We start from the raw sequence: 20,813 nt of genomic DNA on the forward strand, positions 1-20,813 counted from the left end.
GAATTCTGATTATCTGGTGATGGTAAAGACACAGTAGAAAGGAGTGAATGAGTCGTTGAGAGGATGTTATTTAGCACAACTGGAAGAATGAACCTCTGCAATGAGCATGGTTATTGTTGACTGTCCTTGGCCCAAAATTCTCAAGTGGATAAGAGTAATACATCAACGATCCAGAGCAGATTTCAGTCCTTTTCTCCTTCTCTCCTATATTAGTCCACTTGTGCTGTCTTAACAAAATATCATCGACTGGTTTAAACAATATAAATATATTTCTCACAAGTTCTGGAAGCTGGCAAGTCTAAGAACAAGGTACCAGCAAGATAGTTAACTATTTTCCTGTAAGTAAAAACTTGTTTTTTTCAAATTAATCGTTTATCAAAAGAAGTTTTTTAACTTGCCTCACATATACCTTAATAATTTCCTCTTAAATTTAATTCTTGGAGTTTTGTAATTTATGGTGTTATTATGAATAAACATTTTTAATGTTTTCTAACTGATATTTTGAATGAGAAAGTTACTTATTATACTTGATCCAAATGCTTTACTGAATTTTCCTATTGTGTCTATTTCCTTCCACCAAATCATTTTTGTTTTACAAGTATATATTAATATACTCTGTAAGTAATGATGATTTATTTTCCTTATTGCCAAAATTATAGTTCCCATCTCTATTTCAAGTCAAATTGTATCATATAAAACCTACCTCCCAAAAAGGGTAAAAATAATAGTGTTACTGTCAATCTTTAAATATTGCTTATTTTATGGAGAATGCCTTTAAAGTTGTACTGTTCAATTGATGTTAGCTGTTTATTTGAAGCAAATACTTTTTATAAGGTTACCTAGAATCTAATTCCTGGGTGGGTTTATTCTTTAGTAGAATGGATTGAGTTTTTTTTTTTTTTAATCCCAGTCTATCCCTTCCCACCCTCCACTCCCCTGGTAACCACAAGTCTGTATTCTCTGTCTGTGAGTCTATTTCTGTCCTTTATTTACGCTTTGTTTTTGTTTGTTTGTTTGTTCTTGTTTTTGTTTTTTAGATTCCACATATGAGCGATCTCATATGGTATTTTTCTTTCTCTTTCTGGCTTACTTCACTTAGAATGACATTCTCCAGTAACATCCATGTTGCTGCAAATGGCATTATGTTGTCGGTTTTTAGGGCTGAGTAGTATATTCCATTGTATAAATATACCACCTCTTCTTTATCCAGTCACCTGTTGATGGACATTTAGGCTGTTTCCATGTTTTGGCTATTGTAAATAGTCCTGCTATGAACATTGGGGTGCAGGTGTCATCCTGAAGTAGATTTCCTTCTGGATACAAGCCCAGGAGTGGGATTCCTGGGTCATATGGTAAGTCTATTCCTAGTCTTTTGAGGAATCTCCACACTGTTTTCCATAGTGGCTGCACCAAACTGCATTCCCACCAGCAGTGTAGGAGGGTTCCCCTTTCTCCACAGCCTCTCCAGCATTTGTCATTTGTGGATTTTTGAATGACGGCCATTCTGACTGGTGTGAGGTGATACCTCATTGTAGTTTTGATTTGCATTTCTCTGATAATTAGTGATATTGAGCATTTTTTCATGTGCCTATTGATCATTTGTATGTCTTCCTTGGAGAACTGCTTGTTTAGGTCTTCTGCCCATTTTTGGATTGGGTTGTTTGTTTTTTTCTTATTAAGTCTTATGAGCTGCTTATATATTCTGGAGATCAAGGCTTTATCGGTTTCATTTGCAAACATTTTCTCCCATTCCGTAGGTTGTCTTTTTGTTTTACTTGTTTCCTTTGCTGTGCAGAAGCTTATAAGTTTCATTAAGTCCCATTTGTTTATTCTTGCTTTTATTTCTATTGCTTGGGTAGACTGTCCTAGGAGAACATTCTTTAGATGCATGTCAGATAATGTTTTGCCTATGTTTTCCTCTAGGAGGTTTATTGTATCTTGTCTTATGTTTAAGTCTTTAATCCATTTTGAGTTGATTTTTGTATATGGTGTAAGGGAGTGTTCTAGCTTCATTGTTTTACATGCTGCTGTTCAGTTTTCCCAACACCATTTGCTGAAGAGACTGTCTTTATTCCAATGTATATTCTTGCCTCCTTTGTCAAAGATGAGTTGACCAAAAGTTTGTGGGTTCATTTCTGGGCTCTCTATTCTGTTCCATTGGTCTATATGTCTGTTTTGGTACCAATACCATGCTGTCTTGATGACTGTAGCTCTATAGTATTGTCTGAAGTCTGGGAGAGTTATTCCTCCAGCCTCTTTCTTTCTCTTCAGTAATGCTTTGGCAATTCTAGGTCTTTGATGGTTCCATATGAATTTTATTATGATTTTTTCTAGTTCTGTGAAATATGTCCTGGGTAATTGGATAGGGATTGCATTAAATCTGTAGATTGCCTTGGGCAGTGTGACCATTTTAACAATATTGGTTCTTCCAATCCAAGAGCATGGAATATCTTTCCATTTTTTAAAGTCTTCTTTAATTTCCTTCATCAATGGTTTATAGTTTTCTGTGTATAATTCTTTCACCTCCTTGGTTAGATTTATTCCCAGATATTTTATTACTTTGGGTGCTATTTTAAAGGGGATTGTTTCTTTACTTTCTTCTTCTGTTGATTTATCGTTAGCGTAAAGAAATGCAACTGATTTTTGAACGTTAATTTTGTAACCTGCTACCTTGCTGAATTCTTCAATCAGCTCTAGTAGCTTTTGTGTGGACCTTTTAGGGTTTTCTATATATAGTAACATGTCATCAGCATATAATGACACTTTTACCTCTTCTTTTCCAATTTGGATCCCTTTTATTTCTTTCTCTTGCCTGACTGCTGTGGCTAGGACTTCCAGGACTATGTTGAATAGGAGTGGTGATAGTGGGCATCCTTGTCTTGTCCCAGATTTTAGTGGGAAGCTTTTGAGTTTTTCACCGTTGAGTACTATGCTGGCTGTAAGTTTGTCATATATAGCTTTTATTATGTTGAGATATGTTCCCTCTATACCCACTTTGGCGAGAGTTTTTATCATAAATGGGTGTTGAATTTTATCAAATGCTTTTTCTGCATCGATTGAGATGATCATGTGATTTTTGTCCTTTCTCTTGTTGATGTGATGTATTACACTGATTGATTTGCGTATGTTGAACCAGCCTTGTGTCCCTGGGATGAACCCCACTTGGTCATGATGCATAATCTTTTTTATGTGTTGTTGGATTCTATTTGCTAAAATTTTGGTGAGGATTTTGGCGTCTATGTTCATCAGTGATATTGGCCTATAATTCTCTTTTTTTGTAGTGTCTTTGCCTGGTTTTGGTATCAGGGTGATGGTGGCTTCATAGAATGAGTTTGGGAGTATTCCCTCCTTTTCAATCGTCTGGAGGAGTTTGAGAAGGACTGGTATGAGTTCTTCTTTGTATATTTGGTAGAATTCCCCGGTGAAGCCGTCCGGTCCTGGACTTTTATTTGTAGGGAGGTTTTTAATTGCTATTTCTATTTCCTTTCTAGTGATCGGATTGTTCAAGTGTTCAGATTCTTCTTGATTCAGTTTTGGTGGACAGTATGTTTCCAGAAACTTGTCCATCTCCTCTAGGTTATCCAGTTTGGTTCCATATAGTTTTTCATAATATTCTCGTATGATATTCTGTATTTCTATGTTATTTGTTGTAATTTCTCCATTTTCCTTTCTTATTTTGCTAATTTGTGCTCTCTCTTTTTTCTTCTTTGTGAGTTTGGCCAGAGGTTTGTCGATTTTATTTACTTTTTCAAAAAACCAGCTTTTGGTTTGGTTGATTTTTTCTATGGTCTTGTTAATCTCTATTGTATTTAATTCCTCTCTGATCTTTATTATTTCCTTCCTTCTGCTGCTTTTTGGGGCTTTTTGTTCTTCTTTTTCTAATTCATTCAGGTGGTGGGTTAAATTGTTTATTTGAGATTGTTCTTTTTTGAGGAAGGCCTGTATCGCTATAAACTTCCTATAAATAGAAAAGCAGCAGGATGCTACAGAAATGAGAAACACACAACTGGAAAGGTGATAACTCATGAATTACAAATAAAGTAAACATGAAATTATAAAAGAAGACATACAAATCACTGAGAGTGGGAGAGGGAGGCAGGGAAATATAGAATATTTTTTTCTTTCTTTTTTAAATTTTTTTAACAGTAGGATGGGTTTGAGATCATGTTACTATCAGTTTAATAAAAACAGTTATAGTAATGGGTTGATAGATTTACAAAAAAGGGTAACCACAAGCCAAAAATTTACAAAGGAGTCACAAAAATTAAATAAAATCCAGGATAATACAAAGGAAAACTACCAAACCACAAAAGGAAGAAGAAAGGAACAAAGAGGATATACCAATTCAACTGCAAAGATAAGTTCAAAATGGCAATAAACACACATCTATCATTAATTACTGTAAATGTTAATGGACTAAATGCTCCAGTCAAAAGACACAGAGTGGCAGACTGGATAATAAAGCAAGAACCTTCAATATGCTGCATACAAGAGACCCACTTTAGGGAGAAGGACACATATAGATTGAGAGTGAAAGGATGGAAAAGGATATTCCATGCAAATGGAAAAGCCAAAAAAGCAGGTGTTGCAGTACTGATTTCAGACAAAATAGACTTTAAAACAAAGGCCATAAAGAAAGATAAAGAAGGACATTTTATAATGATTGAAGGAGTGATACAAGATGAGGATATCACACTCGTTAATATATATGCACCCAATATAGGAGCACCTAAGTACATACAAGAATTACTAACAGAGATAAAGGGGGATATTGATGGGAATACAATCATAGTTGGAGAATTTAACACTGCATTAACATCACTAGACAGATCTTCCAGACAGAAAATAAACAAGGCAACAGAGAAATTAAATACTACAATAGAAAAACTAGATTTGGTGGATATTTTCAGAGCATTACACCCCCAAAAAATAGGATATACATTCTTTTCAAGTGCACATGGAACATTTTCCAGGATCGATCATGTACTTGGACACAAAAGAAACCTCAACAATTTTAAGAAGATAGAAATTATCTCAAGCATCTTTACTGACCACAATGCCATGAAACTGGAAATCAACAACAGAGAAACAAAGGAGAAAAAAACGAAAGCATGGAGATTAAACAATATGTTATTGAAAAAACAATGGATCAATGAGGAAATCAAAGCTGAAATTAAAAAATACCTTGAGACAAATGATAATGAAAGCACAACCACTCAAAACCTATGGGACACAGCAAAGGCAGTGCTAAGAGGATTGAGTTTTTAATAGGAATTGTTTGAATGTTATCAAATTTTGAGGGGCCTCTTGAAAAGACTGATTTTGATGTATTTGATCTACTGATTGTGTAACATTAATACATTTTTTGACACTGTATCATCCTTGTATTCTTGGGATTCTTCCATATCACACGTGTGCATGCCCTCTTTTATTGTTTCAATTCATTATGCTTCCCAGATACTGCAAATTGAAGGTTTTTACAAACTGAATGTTTGTAGGAACTCTGCTTCGAGCAAGTCTATTCACACGGTTTTTCCAACAGCATTTGCTCACTTTGTGTTTCTGTTTCACATTTAGGTAATTCTGATGGTATTTCAAACTTTTTCATTATTATTACATTTGTAATGGTGATCTGTAATCAGTGATCTTTGATAATTGTTTTGAGGCACTACGAGCCATGCCCATGTAAGACTGCTAACAATCAATGAATGTTGTGTGTGTTCTGACTGCTCCACCAACTGGCCATTCCGCCATCTCTATCCCTCACCTCAGACCTTCCTATTCTAAGACAAAACAATATTGAAATTAGGCCAATTAATAATCCTACAATGGACTCTAAGTGTTCAAGTGAAAAAGTCACATGTCTCTCACTTTCAGTCAAAAGCTAGAAATGATTGTCTAGTGAGGAAGGTATGTTGAAAGCTGATATAGGCTGAAAGCTAGGCATCTTGCACAAAACTAACTAGCCAAGTTGTGAATGTAAGGGAAACGTTCTTGAAGGAGATTCATGGTGCTACTCCAATGAACACGCAAATGTAAGAATGTGAAACAGCCTTACTGCTGATATGGACAAAGTTTTAACTTAGTGTAAAAGTCTAGATAGATCAAATCAGCCACAACATTCCCTTAAGTCAAAGCCTAATCCAGAGCAAGGACCTAATTCTCTTCAATTCTGTGAAGGCTGAAAGAGGTGAGGAAGCTTCAGAAAAAAAACTTGAAGCCAGCAGAGGTTAGCTGATGAGGTTTAAGAAAAGAAGTCAACTCCATAACATAAAAGTGCAAGGTGAGGTAGCAAGTGCTGATTCAAAAGCTGCAGCAAGTTATCCAGGAGATCTAGCTAAGATAACTAATGAAACTGGCTATACAACACAACAGATTTTGAATGCAGACTATTGGAAGAAGATGCCATCTAGGATTTTCATAGCTAGAGAGGAGAAGTCAATGCCTGGTTTCAAAGTTTCAAAGGACAAGCTGACTCTCTTATTAGGGGTAATGTACCTGGTAAATTTACCATTCTGAAAAAATCGTAGGGCCCTTAAAAATTATGCTAAATCTACTCTGCCTGTACTCTATAAATGACACAACAAAGCCTGAATGATAGCACATCTGTTTACAACATGGTTTACTGATTATTTTAAGCCCACTGTTGAGAACTACTGCTCAGGAAAAAAAAAAAAAGATTCCTTTCAAAATATTACTCTCATTGACAATGCACCTCATCACCCAAGCCTCTGACAATGACGTACAATAAGATGAATGTTGTTTTCATGCTTGCTAATACAACATCCATTGTGCAGCCCATGACTCAAGGAGCAATTCTGGCTTTTAAGTCTTATTATTTACAAAGTACATTTTGTAAGGCTCTAGCAACCATCAAATAGTGATTCCTCTGATGGCTATGGGCAAACTCAGTTGAAAAACTTATGGAAAAGATTCACCATTCTACATGCCAGTAAGAACATTCATGATTCATGGGAAGAGGTCAAAATATCAACATTCACAGGAGTTTGTAAAAAGTTGATTCTATCCCTCATGGGGTTAAGGGATTCAATACTTAAGTGGAGGAAGGAACTGCAAGAGAACTAGAATTTGAAGTGGAGCTTGAAATGTGACTGAATTGCTGCATGATAAACCCCTAATGGATAAGGACTTGCTTCTTATCAATGAGCAAATAAAGCAGTTTCTTGAGATAGAATCTACTCCTGGTAAAGATCTGTGAAGATTGTTGAAATGACTATACAGTATTTAGAATATTACATAAGCTTACTTAATAAGGCAGTGGCAGGGTTTGAAAGGACTGACTTCAATTTTGAAAGAAGTTCTACTGTGGGTAAAATACTATCAAACAGCATTGCAAGCTACAGAGAAACCACATGCAAAAGGAAGAATCAATGGAGTCAGCAAATTTTATTCTTGTCTTATTCTGAGAAACTGTCACAGCCACATCAACCTTTAGCAATCACCATCCTGATCAGTCAGCAACCATCAACATAGAGGTAAGACCCTCCACCAGCAAACAGATTACAACTGCCTAAGTCTCAGATATGGTTAGCATTTTTTTAGAAATAAAGTATTTTTAATTATTATTTTTTAGACATAATGCTATTGCACACTTAATAGACTACAGTGTAGCATACACATAACTTTTATATGCACTAGGAAACCAAAACGTTCAGTTGACTCACTTTATTGTGATATTTGCTTTATTGATGTGTTCTGGAACCAAACATACAATGTCTCTGAGGTATGCCTGTATGATAATGAGCTAGGTTAACAAAGCATAAAGCTCATGTAATCAAACTCTCATTAACAGCTTCTTCCATACTTAGGCACTTCACTATTTTGAGAAACAGCTTGATAGATATTTTCAATTCTATGTTCATGAGTATTATCTGTTGATTTTTGACAAACATCTAAATATATCTAGTTGCAAGAGTAAGGGAAATTAAATTATTGAACAAAATAAGTTAATTAATGGTGTGAACAAAATAACTCAATTGTACATTTTCTAAGGCTGTTTAAATGCTTATATAAAAATGCATGTAATATGTCTTTTTAAGAATGAGTTTCTTTTTAATTTAGCATTTTCTAAAATTTGCAAAAATAAACTTTCCTGATTGAAATTATAGAGCGGCACTGACTAATCCCTTTGAAATTTTTTTCATCCTTATAATTTAAGAAGCTAAATATAATGCTAGCTGTGATACTGAGCAAAAAACAACTGAAATAATTGAGTCTTTTATGCCATGAGAAATTTGGGCTGTGACTTTTCAGGAAATAATTAACATTCTGAATTATTTAATTTATCTGGATATTCAAAACGCTGAGTTTAGTTAACACTGGGTGGTAAGGAGATCTAAATTCTTCAACTAAAGTATGTACCTCCCTATTCAGCAGGCCCCAAATACAATTATTTTTATGCAATACCATATGGAATGCCAATCTTCTTCAGTTTTTTTATTTTGAAGATATTAAATCTACAGAAAAGCTGAAATATTAGTAAAGTGAACACTCATACACTCTTCAGTTACATAAACCAAACTGTAAACATTTTGCCGCATTTGCTCTATCTCTTCCTCTTTTTGTTTTTCTTTGTGTGTGTGGTTTTTTTTTCTGGGGTGGGGGTAGCATTTTGATTAATCTCTTGACAGAAAGTTGCAGACATCATGACACTTAAGCCCTACTTCAACATACATATCCTAAGAATAAGACAATCACCTACATTACCACAATACTATTATCATATTAAGAAAGTCAATATTAATGTGATACTACCCAGAAAACATTATAGATTTCAATATTCCCCAGAAGAAGTATTTCATAATCTTACTTCTTTCTTTTTCTATCCAAAATTAGTAATTTCCTTTCATACTCTGTCTCTTAAATAAGAACTATGCCTTCTCCTTTCATATTTTGGAATTTTTGTTTTGTTTTCTGTTTTATGACACTGTGAGGTTTTGGGGGCTTTAGTTGTTGTTTAAGCATCCAGGCCAGTTGTTTGTAAAATGCTCTACCTTCTGGATTTCTCTGCTTGCTTCCTGTGATTAAATTCAGTTTAAATCATTTGGTACAAATATTACCTAAGTGATGCTCTATATTCCTTACTGTATCATATAAAGCAGCATTATCAGTGATGATGCTTAATTTGATAACCTATTCAAGGATCTGATTTATAGATATCTTCATCATAAATTTGTAATTTTTTTCTTCGTATTTAGTAAATTATCTGTTGGATGATACCTTGGCATCCTACCAATATTTATTCCCTAAAAATCTTCCACGTCACCTCATGGCATCACTTGTTACCTTTTCCTAAATCAATTATTATAGACAATGCCTGATTTAATACTATAAAAATACCTTTTCAACATCCAGGAACAGTCGATGGGCTATATTTATAGCTATCCTCTTTGTAGCACCTCTTTGTACATTGTAATGGCAAACCACAAATTTATCACATCAATACCATAAATACAAAACAGGAGTTTTGAAATACTTTGTTAGTTTTTTTTTAAATGTAAATATTCTTATGGATTACTCTGAACAAAGTGAGCTTTGTTTAAATGGCTATGACATGCTAATGATGATTTTCTCTCAAACCTTGGAAAAGAAAGATAACAAAACTGTTCTCTTTTCTCTTTCAAAGTGCATCTCCTACCTTGTGGAAAACATTAACCCCCTTCCTATTTCAGTGTCTTTGTCCAGGACATCATTGTTTACATGACTAATTAAACCAGTTACCACAAAGTGATCCCAATTTCTTCATTACAGTCCTTTCCTTTATTTAGCAGTGCTCAGAATTTACACCCACTTGACAATTAAAGCTCCAAAACAGTTACTAAGGCCTTTTATATCTGGTTTTCATTAGTTCATATTAAACGAGTCGTTGGCTTGATTTTCACTTCAGTGAGCCCTCTCATAAAATCTGGTTAGACATGATGGTGATATAGCACGTGAAACGAAATGAATTAATACATCAGCAAAAACACTGCCAAGCAGACAATTCTAACACATTTTATTATCTCAAGTATATACTTGTCACTCATATGAGAGATATATCAAAATGAAAAGAGTGAAGACTCTAAGCAGTTTTAAGGTTGAAGAGATGAAGTGAAGCACAGGTTCTGCATTTACTGAAGCAGGTGTGTAGTCTGCAAGCCTCTCTGGAGAGGCATTATTGAGTGGATAGTTTCCCAGCATTATAGAAGTTGCCATTAATGCCTTTGCAATTAAGGTTTTTATAGCATTTTACTATTTGAAGCCCTAATTTCAGATTGGTACATAAGGGTGTGTATGTGTGTGTGAAAGAGAGATTATTTTAATTTATAGAAAATGCTTTCTGGAAACTCAGCTGTACTGTGGCATAAGAATAAATCTATTATGCACAGCACATGTATATGTGTGTGTGTGTATATGTGTGTGTTACACAAATATATGCCTTTTTATATTTGAAACCATAAATATGAATAATTTAGAAATTCAGTAATTCTAAAGAATTTTATTTTTCTTAAGTCTGATTCATGGGAACTTAGAGAATATACCAAAAACTGTACTTGTCTCCCCAAAAAACTTAAAAGGGGAGACAGACTGGATAATTTCTCATAAATAAAGATAGTTAATTGTAAAGATGATTTAAAGACTTTTGCTGATCATTGGTTATGTCCGACAACATGTCTGGGTAAGATGGGAAGCAGTAAGAACATAGAAACACAGGTCCAAGAAACAGCATTCTATGAAATAACAGTGGCCATATCCATTATACTCTAATAAAAAATAATCAGCTTTAGAATGACTAGGTCTTCAAGTCATCAAAGATATACCTAAGAAATTTTCACATATTCTGAGAGATAGATATGATCTTTTTAAACCCCCAAAAGCTATCAACATTTATAAGAGTACAGATTCCAGCAGCTGTACATTAACTCACCAAAGGTACATTGCTTTCATGTGTTCCAATCAAAAACACAAGAGTGGTTTTTATGTCTGATAAACTGAATTTCACATAATAGCACAAAGAAGAGAAGTAGCTTCATCTTACAGTGATGTGAAGGCATAGGTCCCTTCCCGTGACCCAATAAAAATGTGTGATCATAAGCACTTGACGTTCAAATCAGCCTCCCTTTATTAATGAGTGTTAAAAATCTTTAAGCCTGTTTCTTTAACATTTCTAGAGTATAAGATTTTTGATGAAGGCCATTTTTTCCTATTTCTTATTCTTTATCCCAGGGTAGTAAATGATATATGTTCAATAAATATTTGTTGAATGAGCATTTTTCTCATTCTCCATGTTTTTTCTCCTGTTATAAATCCTCTTCCGGTTGCTTAAGTACTGAACAAAAGTGTTCATCAGACGTTTTTGACTGCTGTTCTTTCTCTAATCTCTCTTAATTAATATTTCCAACTCACATAGCTCTCCTCAACTTCTCTTTAGACATGGGCCCAAAAGATCCATCTCCAACCTTAACTTCTCCCATAAGTTCTAACTTCTAGCTTCATGTTAAAGAAGTTCAAGACATGTCACCCCAAAATATGCTATTTTCACATACTGATTTTTTTGAGCTTAAGGCACCTGAGAAATGGTGGATACAGGAAGGGCTGTCTAACCTACCCTTTCTACCTAAAACAGGTCATAAAATTTTCCATAAAAAGGGTACCCTTCCTGTACCAGGGACTGGGATTCAACATTGAAATTGATTTATACAAATTTACTAAAATAGTATTGTCTTCCTCTAGCTGTTTACTCCCCACTTATTAACTAGTCACTTTCCAGCAATTTACTTCCCCAGCCGAAACCCTTTTGTCTTGTCATTTCCTCATGAATTTATTGTTTCTTTATCTAAAATGTACAAAAGCTTTCTGTTCTGGTCACTTACTTGGTAGAAAATGTTTCCTCCCCTACCATGTGGTATTATTGGGCAAAATTAGAGGTCAAAATGATTTCATTCACACAATCTACAGCTAAGATTGTCAGCTAGAGACCACAGTTTTATTCTATGTGGACCAGTTCATGTGGATACTTGGCATTCCTCATATAAGTAGTACCTGAAATCCATGAAGAATATTCCAAGAGGACAGTTTAATGTCCAGTGTTAGTGTTGAATTGGCCAAAAATTCAACATGGCCCTGCCTGCAGTTGATATGGAAGAAGACTTACAAGAACATGACTATCAAGGGACATGTGTCACTGGGGGCCCTCAAGTTCAGTCTCCCACACACTGCTAAGATAATACACGGAAAAGTGGCACATCAAAATTATATTCCTGAAGTAATTTCAGGGATACAATAAAAGCACAGATGAAATAGGAATAAAGATGTAAGATTTTGAAATTTTTTTGAAAAAAAAAAAAGGATAAGCTATATAATCTTGAATGCCACTACTTTTTTACTGTATATAACATTTTAAAATTATATAACCAATTTTGCACTACAGTGACATAAATGTCAGTCAAGAGGGCTTAAACAAAGAACATGTCTATTTGGGAAATGTCCAGACTAAAGATAAAGCTTTGTCAAATACCCTTAACAAATGTGCACGCACACACACACACACACACACCCCGTTTCTTCCTGGAGAATTTCATACAACAATATCAGGCATATAATTTCTATATAGACTGGATTTTATTAAGTAAGTAACAGTGAAGCCCAGTAGGGTCCTGTGGGGCCCTCCTAGGTACAAAAGCCTTTCCATGTCCCCCATTTCTTGTTTGTAGGAAAAAGGTTTCAGCCTCCTAGACCATCCCTGAGTTCCAAAGGGCAGATTCAAAAAGTTACTAACTACGGAAGGGAGGGAATGCAGAAACAAAGGAAAGGCAGTCAATAAACAATAGTGCAGTGATGGGGCAGGGTCCTGGTTCCTTCTTGTGGGATATGCATAGCAATCTGATACGTATTTCTGAGCTCTACAGGAGCTGGGATCCCCACTCAGGTAGATGATGGTAACTTCAGGCTGAGCACAAGCATGTGTACCCAAGACTGGTTGGAATCAGAGGGCTGATGACTGAGATTTCTGGAACACCACCCCATTACCTCACCACCAACCAATCACAAGGAAGTTAATCACATACCCTGCAGTCCTCCCTCCAGATTTGCCTTTAAAAACTCTTCCCTGAAACCCATCACAGATTTTTGGGCTTTTTGAGCATGAGCTGCCCGTTCTCCTTGCTTGGCCCTTGCAATAAATCTTTCTTTGCTCCAAATTCTGAAATTTTGGTTTGTTTGGCTTCACTGTGTGTAAGGAACACAAACTTGGATTTGACATTAGGAATAGTATTTAAAAATTCAGAATACAATGAAAAATAGAAAGAGAAAATATGAGATATTAACATGAGCAATTTTAGAGTTTTACTTTCTTTGTCCAATTTTATTCCTAAGAGTGCTCAGCCAAATACAGCAACTATATGGTTAACCAAATAGAGTAGAGAATAGGTCAAGATAAACTTTTCTCAAATGATCTTAGTTTAAAATCAGCAGTTTCAAGCTATAGGGCAATTGCCCAGAAGGATTCTCTGTACCCTGAGGTGTCAGGAGTTAGTAATGAAAGGCTGTTGGACTATTTTCTAAATTTAGAAACATAAGATATATAAGCTTAAATAGTTAAGCAAATCACCACGATAATTTGTTTTTGCTTGGTTATATCAACTCAGTATAATAGCTCTGGTGTTTAATTCAATAATCAGAAGCTGTTAGAAATGTGCTCATGTCTTTGATTACATGAACTAGAGAAATGTTTTTAGCTCCAGGAGAAGAGCTGTGTCTCCAAGACCTAAAATAGCGTTTGATTAATAGTAGGTAATCAATATTACTTGTTTAATAAATAAATGACTGCAAATTAATCTGGTGATATGGTAGAGAAAATATCTTCCAACACAGGATTTATAAGGGAAAAAATACAAATGAAATCTGTTGTTGAAAATATAGGGAGTTTCCTATTGTCTAGATATCCCACTGAAATATCCTGTGAAATATCACTAGAGATGTGGCTAAATATGAATCAAGGCAAAATTAACTGGCATTTCTAAACAGTTCTAAAGGATGACATCCCCTATATACTTCCAATGACAATGTTCACAGCGATAGACTCTAAGTGCCAATTTGGGTATCACTGGACAGTGAAGAGCTGTAATTATCATCCTAGACATAATTTTGTGACTTATTTTTTATGTATTATGTTGTGGAAGTTGAGGCAGAAGGCTTTCCATACTGCAGCCTGTGCATTATCTGTGGCCTGCCTTTATATACCTCCCACTTCATTATTGCTAAGTACAGAGAACTGTACCACTCTAGCCTCTACACACAAGAGATTTGATCCCTGAAGAATATTTAAATGTGAGAATATATAGTTTCTTTTCTTCAAGGAGGCCATATTACTTAAGAACATAGTTTTTTATATTTTAAAATACCTTCTTCTAAGGCACTAATAATGCTTTTGAGGCAACATCTCACAACATCTACAAAAGAAAGAGCTCATATATAGGGTCCTTCTCATATAGCTTTAAGCAGCAGCTTGATGAACTGTCAGTAAATCATTCATGGAACTGAGCTGAGAACATAGCTTGCTGGCCACAATTCCACATTACCTCTTTTAGCACAACTGTCATAAATCCCAGATGTTTAAAGTACTGAAAAACATCACACTTGTAATTTTTTCACACATTTTACTAACTATACTCATTTTAATTAATGTATTAATCCAAAATGTTTGCATTTGAAGTATTACATCAGACACTAGTAGTAAAATATAAAAATAAATAGCCAATAAATAATCCCATGTAACAAAAATATGCTTTACTGAATTTATAAATCCTAATTCTGAGATGAACTACAATATACATAATGTATACACTTTTCTCAACTAAACTGTGTAGGGGAACAAAATGTAAACAAAATACTTCTTCTGATACCTAATATGATTATAAAAGAATAAATTACTTAAGAATATTTTGATATTCATCTTATATTTTCATGAGAGCCTGGAAAAGCTCTGTCAGCAACATAATAGCATATATGTTAAATGATACTGTAAATTTTTAAAACTACAATTATGTACATTATCAGGAGGCAACTGCTCATGTATGAAATACATTTTAAAAGTTTGCATTACAATGTATGAGTCTGAGTCTTAAATATATGAAAATATATTACTCCTTATATAACTTCATGTGCATTTTTAAAGATAAACAAAAATCATAACAACATGTAAGTGTTTCATGGACATAGTCTTGAAACATCTTAAACATCTTTGCAAAAATCAGTGGAAAAATGTTTGCAGAATTGGGCATATACCCTTCTGATAAACAAGTCTATTCATTTAATAAGCAGTATTAACTCTAGTAGAATATTATTAAACATAATTAGAGCCTCTTAACAGCATAAGCCTTGAATAATCCTTGTCATTTCTTTCAAATTGTTAAAGCACTCAGAAGATTAAATATTGTAATGAATTATTCTCAAGTTTTGAATCTTACCTTTAGGATTAAGACTTCAAATACTGAGAAGGAAAGCTAATTAGGGGAAAATCACTTCTTGTTTAGGAAGATATGTTACCAAATTAATAAACCAAAGTTTTATCTTACAGGATAACTAATTTTATGTCAACTAGGATTCTTTAACTTGATCAGCTGTTATAGCATAGCATTTTAAAAATAAATATGTACACTGAATGGAAAAACAATATTTATGAATGTTATTATATTTGAATTGTTTCAAAATTATTTATAAATAGGCACTGACAACAACAATGAAGGTAAATTTTGTTCAATAGGAATTCCAGTTCTACACAAGATGGAATAGAATTCTTTCACCCTACTAATTCTGCTAAGTACAAGTAAAACTCTGAGCATAATACAACAAATAACAGAAGTGTGTAAAAGGTAGGAAGAAGACAGGTCTTGGGATTTGAAGAATGACACAGCAGTGTTTTCTGGGTTATCTTTTTTCTTTTCATGTATTCCAGACTGAGGTCTGGAGAACATGGCAACCCAGAAATGCCAAAAGGCACAACAAAAAATGGTTCAAGAAAAGACTGCTCTCTCTAGCCAAAGAATCAAAAAAAAAAAAAGTTAACTGGAAGAAGCGAAAACTTCTTCATCGAATACCTCACTAACCTCCCCCTTTCTCTTACATTCTTCCTCTCCCCATCATGTCATTAGAGGCTATATGGAGAACCATTAGGTTGTAGTAGACAGTGTTCTGTTTTTAATGCTCAGATGGTGTTAGTGGTGGCTGAGTGGGAACCCTACCCATCTGAAGTGGGTGGCATTACACTAACCCAATTATGCTAGTGTCCACCGAGGCCAAAAGGAAAACTTACACCACCTTTCTGTACAGACAAGAGGAAGCCCCTTTCTCTCCCAATCAGAGTTTTAGTGGAGGGAGCTAGTGAAAGGGATTTGCTAAATCTATATATGAAGTTCAAGGTAGGCTCCTGAGTAGCCCACATGAGAAATTGACAAGATTCAGCACAGCAGAATATTTGAGACCTGGACAATGTTTGGAAAACCACTAGGGTTTTCAGACTAGCCCCTGATACCACACAAACAAGGCAGAGCAGACTACCACTGCAAGACTGAAAACTAAACAGAAACTGTATGCTAAACCTAAATGTGTCAACTATCTGATAAAACAGAAGATTTAAACAGGACCCAGAGTCTAAAAAACATAATATCCAAAATGTCCAGGATATATGTGAAAATTCCTTATCATATCAACAAACAGGAAAATCACAACTGGAATAAGAATTGACAACAGACACCAACCTCAAGGTGAATCAGCTATGAGAATTATCTGATAAGGATGTCAATGCAGCCATTTAAAAATACTTCAGTGAGCAATTACAAACACTCTTGAAACAAGGAGAAAAAACAGGAAATTATAGCAAAAAATAATAATAATAAGGTTAAAAAATTAGAGCCAAATGGAAATTATAGAATGGAAAAATACAAGAAACAAAAAGTTGCTCAATAACAGAATAGAGTGACAGAATAAAGAATCAATAAATTTGATGACCACTCAGTAAAAATTGCCCAATCTGAACAACAGAAAGAAAATAGGCTGAAAATTTAAAAATGAAAAAAGCTTCAGGAACATGTAGACAATAAAGAAGATCTAAAATGTGTATTATTAAGTCCTAGAAAGAGAAGATAAAGAAGTGTCAATCTCAAAAATTATTTAAAGTAATCGCTAAAATTTTCCCAAATTTGGCAAGAGGTACAAACCTTCATAATCAAGAAGATGAATGAATTCTGAAAAGTATAAATTCATATAAACCCACACCAAAATACATCATAATCAGATTTAAGAAAAATAAAGACAGAGAAAAAAGATAAAACAGCTAGCACAAGATGACACATTACCTCAGGGAACAAACAATTCAAGTAACAGTAGACTTCTCATCTGAAACCATGAAGGTCATAAGGAACTGGCAAAACATTTTTCAAGTGCAGAAAGAACTTCAATCCAGAACAAATTTCTGTGTACCTTAGGAATTAAGGGAAGATAAAGACATTTTCAGATGAGGATAACTAAGATAATTTATTGCCAGCAGACGAGACCACATGAAAGGCTAATGGAAGTTCTTCGATCAGAAAGAAAATGGTAACAAAGGGAAACTTGAAACACCAGGGAGGGAGGAAGAGCAATACAAGAGGTAATAATAGGGGTATAAAAATGGAACTGTTTTCATCTTGAGCTTTTAAAATGAAAGACTTAAATACTTAGGACTGCACTGTCTGATACACAAGCCACCAGTAATAGATGTCTAATAAGAACTTGAAATCTACTCTGAATGGAGATCTGCTGTATGTGGAAAATCCACCTTGAACTTCAAAGACATAGTATAAAAAAAGTAAAAATTCAATTAACATTTTAGTTGAAATTGTATTACTCCGAATACATTAAACAAAAATACATTATTAAGGTTGAAATCAATGTTATCATTTTTCCTTTCTTTAGTGTGGCTACTAGAAAATTTTCAATTACATGTATGACTTTTATTTGTGATCTGCACTGTACTGATACTGGACAGTGCTAACCTAACGTGCTTAACATTCACACTTTCATGAAAAACTGCCCATAATTAAGAAGAAGTTTGAAACTAGTGGAATTCAGTAAAATGCAACTATTTTGTTAAAACATTGATATTTTTGATACAAAAACTAGTACCAAATTTTAGGAGAGTATGGTTTTAGGAGAATGTAATACGGGACTGTTCACTAGGCCTGTAAATTACCCTAAATTAGGTGAGAAAGTGTTACTGCTAAATGCAGGCCTTGTTTAAAAAAAAAATTTTGGTAAAGATTTTGCATTAAAATTTTTAAGATAACCTCTAAAGGAACAACTGCAAACTATAGTTTTAAGCCATTCAAGGAAAAGAGAAGAGGAAATACAGAAAGCTTTCTCAAAAATAAGTGAAAGACAAAGGCACAAATAGCATTTATTAAAAGACAGTGAATATCAGATAAGGCAAAAAAAACCCCAATAATCAAAAACTGTTCATTTCACATTACCAAATATGTGCAAATGAACAAATCAATGAAATACCATTTTACATATTAAATTGAAAGAAGTGTGGTCAAGGTTATCAAAAGTGAACTTGTTTAAACAATACTGGTGAGAATATAAATTGCAATACCCTCTTAGTAAGAAAAATTGGTTAAAAGATGCCCATTACAATATAATATATAAGACCTAGAAATCAGATTTCATATGGATGCCCAACAATGGAAAATGATTAAGTAATTGATAGTATGTCTATATTATTAAATATTATAGTCATTAAAATCATGTTTTCAAACAACATATATAGTAAGATGGAGAATGTTTAGAATTTAATAATTGAATGAAACATGATACAGAATTGAATTGCAAGATTGTTAAGGAAACTATGTATTTAATGTACGTAAGCACATGTTCATTTTTAAAAGCTAGTGTGACACAATGCTAAAACAGAAATAGTTTAGTTTCTGCTGAGGACCAAGAAAATGGATTCCAAAATGAAGTGTAAAACCATCATGTATAACTTGCAACAGGAGGTTATGGAAAACCATTTGCTTCCAACCCTCTCATTCACATCAAGAGGTGAAGAAGATTAGAACAGTGGGCTTAGTCTTTGGTGTGCTGGTGTGCATGGGTGGAGTCCATCTACTCTCCTGCTTTAAGAAAGGAGAATGAATGGAATTCTCCATCCTCCTCAACTAAAGAGAGAGGACAATGAGGAAACTACTCAAGGGGCTTAATGTCTGTCACCTGCAGTTGGTGTACATGGTGGGCTGATATCAGAAGGAGTTTGAGGAACCTGAGGATGAGTAATTCCCTGGCAAGTTAATCTGCTGAGGGAAGTAGGGGTGCTTTTACCTTGGTATCTACCTATCTTCTCTAGTTTTTCCTGACAGTATTTTGGGGGAACCAGATGTGGCACCATGTGAGAGACAGCCTGGTGGGCTGGCAGTGATCCTGCCCAGGATTGCCATCCAGAGGACAATGGAATCCCATCAGTGAGAGAAAGTTTATGTGGCAGTGGAACACTGAGACCCAGGGAGAAAAAAGAGGGAGAAGCCATTACCTGGGCAAGGGAATAGCAGGTAAAGATTCCCATTAGTCAGAGAAGTCATGCAGAGCAGTATACAAGGAACCCAAGAAAGTATCCTATGAGGGATAGTTTTAAATATCTCCCTGATAAAGAGCACATCCCAACTCTGAACAGTATCAATCAAACAAGTGTCTGACTCCCTTCCTTTCTTCTTCCCCTCACTTATTTCCTTGCAAGGGTCAGACACTTACTGATAAGGTGAAGGAGGGACAAAGACATCAGTCAGGGAAAGAGGAGAAAACATACCTCTCTCCCACCGCAGTTGCTTAGCCTAAGCTGGAAAAGGGGAAGTATCTAGTATTTTGAATGATTTTTAAACCCTGAATATCACAGTGGGCTGAAAATACTACTGTTTGTAGAAGATTTCATTATCTGAAAATGACTAGATAAGCCTGGGGACTTCCCCTACATTACATCCAGGAAAAGAACTAGGGCAAGGAGAATTAGTCAACACAATAAATGAAAAAAGACAGGAGGAGACAAGAATAAATGTGCTTTGTGATTATATCCCACAAGACATGCTTGATTCACATGGCAGCTACATCTGAAAGAAAGAGGGAAGACTAGAAGGAAATCTATCCTTATTAGCAGTTGTATTTGGGGAGATAGTAATGGGATTACTTGTGACTTTTTCTTTTCTTTCTTTTTGATTTTTATAAAATCAATATGATGTTTTTTATCCTGTAACCAAATGGGACTTATAGTGCATGGTTGCCTGGGCCCCCAGATCTTAATGGTTTCTTTTTAGTTAACCACATAAGTTTCTTTCATAAGATGGGATGGTTTCTCACCAACGAACTACTGCAATCCTTCTAGAAAAATGCTAAGATATATTTAAACTACAGTTTATTCTGTAAAAATCTCAACATAATATATTAAGCATATTTTTTGTTATATGAAAAATTGTAAGTTGCACTAACAAAAAACAGATCATTCACAGTGATAAAGAGGTTCATTTTTAGTGTGTAGTTAGCATAGTTGAGCCAATAAACAGGGTTAAGCACAGGGGACAGGAGTCTATCATATATGCACAGAACTAATGCTTCATAGCTCCTCATTCATATTTTTTAACTGTCCTTAAAAATTTTATATACACACAGTATTTTACATACCCTGTAACCTCTTTTAACTCACAAAATTATCACATACTTTTAGAAATTTACTATAGAAATAAATATATTTTATCATTTGTTATCTTTTAGTGGAAAGTTTTCAATTATATCCC

Source organism: Camelus bactrianus, chromosome 2 (assembly GCF_048773025.1).
Source record: "Camelus bactrianus isolate YW-2024 breed Bactrian camel chromosome 2, ASM4877302v1, whole genome shotgun sequence".
Lineage (NCBI taxonomy): Eukaryota > Metazoa > Chordata > Mammalia > Artiodactyla > Camelidae > Camelus > Camelus bactrianus.